This window comes from Odontomachus brunneus, unplaced genomic scaffold (assembly GCF_010583005.1).
Source record: "Odontomachus brunneus isolate Ranch 3 - 2012 unplaced genomic scaffold, Obru_v1 Obru_scaffold_001, whole genome shotgun sequence".
NCBI classification, from domain to species: Eukaryota; Metazoa; Arthropoda; class Insecta; order Hymenoptera; family Formicidae; genus Odontomachus; species Odontomachus brunneus.
The window spans coordinates 2,433,582-2,441,081 of NW_022639451.1; the positions used below are offsets into that span (position 1 = coordinate 2,433,582).

Here is a 7,500-nt window from a genome sequence, read left to right on the forward strand (position 1 = left end):
CCCCGGGGGGGGGGGGGGGGGGGCTGATCCGTAAACGGCGTGAGCAGCATGCTACGATATTCGCGAACTAATTCAACGTTGTTCCCGCCGTAAATCGCGTGACTCCAGTCCGCCAACGACTTCTTGGATCAGCGGTAATAGGTATGTTGCTCACGTACGTGCGCTACGAATGCACAACACGGGGGTCGTCTATCGAAGCGCGGCGCGATGAGAGAAAGCGGTGGGCACAATGATTGGCGCCGCTTCGACGTCCCATCGATCCGTAACTCGTGACGAAGTGCGAACACCTCTCTCTCTCTCTCTCCCCCCTTCCTCCCCCTTCTCTCTCCCTCTTCCCTCACCTCTCTCTCACACACACACTCTCTCTCTCTTTATCTCTCTCTCACACACACACTCTCTCTTTCTCTCTTTCTCCTCCTTCCTTTTTTTAAGTACATCATAGCGCAGCAAAGTGTAACAATGCGAAAAATTAGCGTCTATTTTTGAGTTAAAATCTCTACATTAATCTCAGAAATTTCATTGAGTTTAAAGGAGAATTTGAAGGATGGAAAATTTTAAAATGCTACATTATACAACGTATTTCTGTCCTTTGGTGTTAATTTTACTGGTAAATCAGCAAATATGTGGTTATTTTCTATCGTTTCCATTCATGTTGAGATGTACAGATGGATTTATTTCAGCATTATTTAACATTCCTTTATCTCGATATTCTGCTTGCATTTAATGGTTTTTTGGTTTCAATAAACGATGTATTAATTATTTAATTTACTCAATTGCGTGGAAAAGAGGACATGCGCAATAAATAAATATTAAATGATTGAATGCGGGTAAACAATGAGATTAATGGATCAATTAAACAACAAACTTTTCTCTTTCATTATCTTTTTATTATCATTACATTTTATTGGTGTTTGAAATTTTGATAGATTTGGGAATTCAAAGGAAAGTAAAAAGGAACGATTTAAAAAAAAATTATTTAGAAATTGTTTGAAAGTGGGGATTATTAAAAACACAAATAAACACTTGCGAAACTTATGTTATATTCTAAATTTTTATTTAGCACTTTCTCTTCGCAGATATTTACCGCATGTATTATGACTCTGATCACGTCTAGAAGACTTTGGCAATATTTTGAAAGCGTTGATTGTTGTGATCTTTCGAACACTGAATGTACATCATCGGACATCATTGTTTGATGGGCAACAAAGGCTCGTGATTGGCGGAAAGTGACTTTGCCCTTTTTGCCGTTAGTTTTTGCATTGCTGTGCGTCGGTACTTTTCCTAAAAGCGAATCATTACGTCTCGAGCCGACGAGCGACGTGCATTGAGTTATTTATAATTCTTGTCGGGCGATTAAAATATTTCGCCAGTTGTTGAAGTACCTAATTGAACTCTCGTTAGTCAATCGGCATCGCGTTAGTTAACACGTTGGTTTTTTTGCTAACATTGACATTCGCATAATTTTCAAATATGCGAGTGTCAATGTTAGTGTCAGTAAACGTTCGAAACAACAACTCAATTAAAAGGTAAAATGCTGAAGTGGTAAGTCAAGACGCTGACAGCGATATATTATATATTTCATGATGTGCCAAACCATTGGTTATACAAAAGGTTTCCGATTTTAACAGCCATTTAACCAAATTTATCGAAAATAAATTTTAAATCGAAAATTTTGAGTCCAAACCTAAATCCAGATCTAAATCGAAATTTTTAGTCTGAATCTAAATCACACAAATGGCAATTTGTGCGTCTAACAATATTTTCTAGTCCATAAATTCTATTTTGACGTCATACTGCTGTGTCACTTTTAGATGTGATAAATTAATTTAAATTTTTTTTAATTTTATATTATTTTTGAGATATGATTAATGATGTCCTTAAGGGGATGTTGGAGTCGATGACGAACTCGAACAATATCGATAATGCAGAGACGATCGTCACTAACATAATCACGCTATCCTTTCGTATTTCTTGTATATACAGAATTTACATGAATGTGTGTTGCTTTGTTTTACCATATTCAACGGAAAACCTAATCATATATGTGTAGAAATCTTTCTGCAAACTTTTTCGATATTTTTAAGTTTCCAAATGCAAATGCAAAGGTAGAGCAATGTTCTTCAAAATTTTTCTGTTTGGAGCATCCACACTTTCAGTATTTACAAGCTGCGGAATTTTTGGATCAGACAAATATTACGCTAACTGACAGCTTGAGATTTTACATTAAACACTTTTTCTTTGTTTTCGTCACATATCGAGCAATGCTCCTATTTATTTTTGTACGTACTTTTATTTCGTAAAAGCATTTGTAATTCTATGTAACTAATACGACGTAAACTTTGCAGAAAAATGTCAGTGTTCTGCCGATAAAGTTTTCAGCTTCAGCATCCCTTTAACGCCAATAACAGGTGATTAATGCGTCATTTGACGTCATTATATTTTATCAGGCCTACAAGAGGTGAAATTTTGATCTAGTCTCTAAATTGATGTCAAATTATTGTGTCACCTTTAAATGTGATACAAATGAAAAATTTCCAATTAATAGGATAACGTCTCTCAATCAAAGTAAATAATTAATAATAAATAATTAATAATAAATTAATCATTTAATGTAATTATATTTGCTCGAGCTTACACTTCAAGATAAAATTTTGACTCAGGCTCTAAATCAATGTCATATTGTGTCACTCTTAGATGTGACAAATTAATCTAAATTTTTTTTTAATTTTAAATTATTTTTAAGATATGATTAATGATGTCCTTAACGCCAATAATAGGTGATTAATGCGTCATTTAGCGTCATCATATTTTATCAGGCCTACACGTCAAGAGGTGAAATTTTGACCTAGTCTCTAAATTGATGTCAAATTGTTGTGTCACCTTTAGATGTGTGTGTGTGTGTGTGTGTCTGTGTATGTGTGTGATACAAATTAATCTGAAAATCTTTTTTTAATTTTATATTATTTTTGAGATATAATGATGTCCTTAACGCCAATAATAGGTGATTAATACATTATTTGACGACGTCACATTTACTCAGGCTTATACTTGAAGGTGAAATTTTGACCCAGGCTTTAAATCAATGTCAAATCGTCTCACTTTAGAGGCAATAGAGATTGACCTGAAATTTTTTCACAATTTCTACATTATTTCTGAAATATAGACAGTATACACCCTTAAAGATTGTCCCGACTATAAAAAAAAAAAAAAAAAATAAGAACGGCACACATGCTCTCGATCGCGCAGCTCGCCGTCATCGCGGTCACATAAATTAATCTGGAATTCAAAGGTGGCACGGCCGGCTCGCGAGGAATTACACAAGCGCGTCTCGCGCGCCGCGATTGAGAAAAGCTGCACGTCGGCGGCGAAAATCCGGACGGCGCGGCGCGCATTGCGGATAATGTCCGGTTCGGTCGGTCGGTCGGTCAAGTCGACGTTTCGCCCGGCTTATCCACCCAGCCGCTGAAACGCGCGCGCATACACACACACATACAGGGACAATCGACTGCGCCCGGAAGGACAAGAATTTCGATTTCGCGGCGGTGAGCCGCGGCTGAGCATGCGAATTCGTGAACGCCCTGCCGGAAAACCCCATCGTCGCTTTGGCAGCGAGCAAGCGAGACTCGCGCGCGCACGAGCGAAAATGGACGAGAGGTTGCGAGGGTCGCGGCGGCAACCAGGAGGAGGGGAAAGGGAGGGTGGATGCAGTGCAGTGGGACATGAATTCGAAGAATGAGAGGAGATCGCGGCAAGGGAGAGACGAGGATACGGCGGACGAATAAAGTGGGGGGTGTAGAGTGAAACGCGGTGATGGGAGGGGGTAGTAGAAGGTGTCCCACGATAGCCGTGTTATCCGCGTTTGGAGGGTTGTGAAAACGGGCTGGATGGGCGAGTGGGACGGGACGGGTCTACCGAATATACCCACCACGGAATATCCGCACTATTCTGCGGAAAATCGTTCCGCGCGCGCGACGAGACGGCAACGGGCGGGAGGTAAAAAGGGGGTAGCGACGAGTAGACGCGTAGCTAGCTAGCTAGCTAGCTCGCTCGCTTGGTCGGCCGGTCGATCGGTCGGTCGGTGAAACGGAAGGCTGATCACGTAGACGGAATTCCGTGGCGCTCCCTTACCGCGCGTCGAACTGAATTAAACCAATCCCGGAGGGCGGAGGAGGGCGCGGATTTAAATAATTGAAATAAACTGTGAGCTCGCGCGCCGCCGCAACCCTCCGGGCGAGGGGTGGCCGCCTTTTCGATCGCTGATTCGATTGCTCGGCCGCCGTCGTAGCCGAGACTCCCCGTAATCGCGCCGAAATCGCTGCTCTATCGTCAACTTTGCTTCACCGTCGTGTTTTGTAATTCAATGGGAGGGTGGCTCAATATGCGCCGAGGAAACGCGCCCCCACGACGATTTGCACACATTCCCCCGAATAAAGTTGCAGCGCGACGTAGGTTGTCGCGATTGAAAGACATTGCTGACACATTTGCGCGGCAATCAATTATGACAGCAACCCAAGTGACAATATCTGATGTGACAACCACAACACAGTAAACGTAGGGAGGGACCAGTTGGCTCAAGAGATATGTTGGCCATGTGCTCTGTCTGTATATTTCTTGCATAGAAAATGCTTGAAGATCTAATTGGAATTCAGCCTCACTTTCCATAATAATCATAGGGTTAGTTGGGAAATCTATACACAGATTCTGATTAGAAGTATAATGTTCTAAACATGCAAATCTAAGTGGAAAATCCAAACAGATCCCATTTGGTCATCCTCAACGTTTTTCCAAAGAATTTTTCTGGTTTATATTTTAAACTAAAATTGAAGCAAAGTATATGAAACACTTTGTGAGTGTTTATTGGTTACAAATATATATACATTCATACATACATAGTTGTAAAGAGTAAATAGTTTATTTACGAAAAGAAGCATTATGATAAAATTGTAACAGGAGGTCTTTGAGCTAAAAAAGTAAAAAAAAAAAAAAATATATATATATATATAAATATTAGACAAATTTTTCCGACTTACAAATGTGTGTGTGTGTGAAATCGTCAAATTATTCTCAGATATACAAATGTATTCTATATTACACATAAAACGAAAATTTATTATTTTACGTGAAATAATAAGCCGGAAAAACACTTGTATTGTCTTTATTGCATTAATGAAGAAATTATTTAAAAAAGCTTAAATTTCCTCAATATTTCTGTTCTGATTCTAGACAGAGAATTTATGTTTGGAACAAGAATGGGATTCTTTATTCTAGTAGGATGATTTATTTTAGAGCAAAAAGTTGGACATTCTAACCTATACATTTTTGAAAATATTAAGAAACTTCTATGCGGGTTATCGTGAAAAAAACACTGGAAATAAAAAAGTTTCCAAATGTGCCTATGCTTTAAAATCATATATAATAATATTACAGTAAAGAATTAATGAAACTGATTTAAGAACAGTCAAATATATTTTCAAGCGTCTCGAGATTTTGTCTTAATATTCTTCATCATAAGTGAATAAACTTCAGTGACGTGTTATTAGTCAGAATGAAATTACCCACAAGTGTATGCTCAAGGATAATAAAAGCAATTTTTATTCATAAAATAATCGAAATGGAGCACATGGGCGGATGAGATAAAGTTGGCTCATAATTAAAGGTCACAGGAGGGTTGTGGTGACCTCTCGCGGAGACCGCGAAACTACTAATCAGGGGATACATATTTTATGTGTGGTCTTCTTTACCCCCGCCCTCTGGACTGTGCTAGCCAAATGACCTGATACCAGGGCAAGATGGCATATTGTAGCATGTTCGTATATTTCGATTAATGCAGAACAAAATATACAGTTTACAGGATCGTTACAGACATAAACTCGTAGGAGAAAGTTGTGTCTGCCGACTTTGTATAGTTTATCGCAACAATTAATTACTTGAGAAGTTGTAACTTCGAAATTCTGAAGAATTTAGCGTCTCTCTTTTTGCACTGGTCTTCTCTAAGTATCTTTATTACATTCTTACATTCTTATCTATCAGATAAAAACCTAACAAAGGGGTAATACTTGTCATAACTGCGCAAGCCTGTCAGTACATTGTGAGAGAAAAATAATCTAAAAGATAAAAATATTTATTCGGTGGATATCAATAATATTATTACTTAAATCTGAAGTCTGTAATTTAAATAGAATAAACTATTGCTCTCATGAAGAACCAAGATTTTAAGAAAATATATATCTTCTTATTTGAAAGATATTTATTATTATTATTATTATTTGAACATATTATTTGAACATATTATTATTATTATTATTATATTTGAAAGATATTTTGTATCATTTTATATTAGTATAAATAAACACGTTATTACCCACTGCAAATAAATGTTTTTTGTTTTTTAAATATTTCTTTCTCTGACTGTTAATCGTGACAATTTGACGCGCTCCTTACTTTACTGTGTCCAAACTATTTTCCACCAGTTAAGGGAATGCTGAAATCGATGATGAACTTGAACAATGTCGATAATGCAGAAACTATTTTCACTAGCACAATCATGCTATCCTTTTCATATTTCTTGTATATACAAAACTTACATAAATGTGTGTTACTTCGTATATTCAGTGGAAAACCTAATCATGTATTTGTAGAAATCGTTCTGCAAACTTTTCCGATATTTTTAAGCTTCAAAGTAATGCGAAGATACAACAATATTCTTCGAAATTTTTGTGGAGCATCCACACTTTCAGTATGTAGCTGCGAAACTTTTGGATTAAACAAATATTATGTTAAGTGACAGCTTGTGATATTACATTAAAATTTTTTTTTTCGTTTTGATCACATATTGAGCAATGCTTCTATTCATTTTTGTACATATTTTCATTGTGTAGAAATATTTGTAATTCTGTACAAAACAATACGATGTAAACTTTGCAGAAAAATGTCAGTATTTTGTCGGTGAGGTTATTAGCTTCAGCATCCTCTTAAACCAGGATCAAACGACGATATCTATGTGACACCTCTATCGTGATATCGTGACATTATGAAATAGCGAATCCGCTCGTTAATGAAGCGAATGGCGGAGGTGCAGGCTGAGCGTGACAATCGTATCCGCAGTTTGCCACTGCGAGCGCGTCGAAGGACAGAGCGCGCGTGTTACGTTCTATCGGAAAATTATAGCGCGTGATTCGTTATCTGGCCGAGATTATTCGACGTCGGGCCGCGGAATTTATGCTGATATCCGGATTTATGATCGCGAGACTGGCAGTCTGCCGGCCGCAGCCAATTTTAGCAGGACTATTCCGGGGCCGATGAGAGAGCGCCGTGAATCTATAAAAGATTTCGATTTCACTTTATTACGCTCAGCATGGGGTATCGAACGAGTTTGCGTGCGCGACGGCCGATTCATTCGCTTCGCGTTTCAGGGGGTGGCTGTGGTATTACGGGAATAGGCTCGGGAGTATTCCGAAGTTCCGTTTCGTTTTCGCCGAAGTCGCTTCGCTTCCGGCCGAG

At 38.3% G+C, this 7,500-nt stretch overlaps 1 protein-coding gene across 2 annotated transcripts in view; it reads left to right on the top strand.

Annotated features, from left to right (window-relative positions):
* LOC116844891 (agrin-like) overlaps nt 1-7,500 on the top strand; it is an 853,814-nt gene that overhangs the window by 603,463 nt on the left and 242,851 nt on the right. The window lies entirely within an intron of this gene.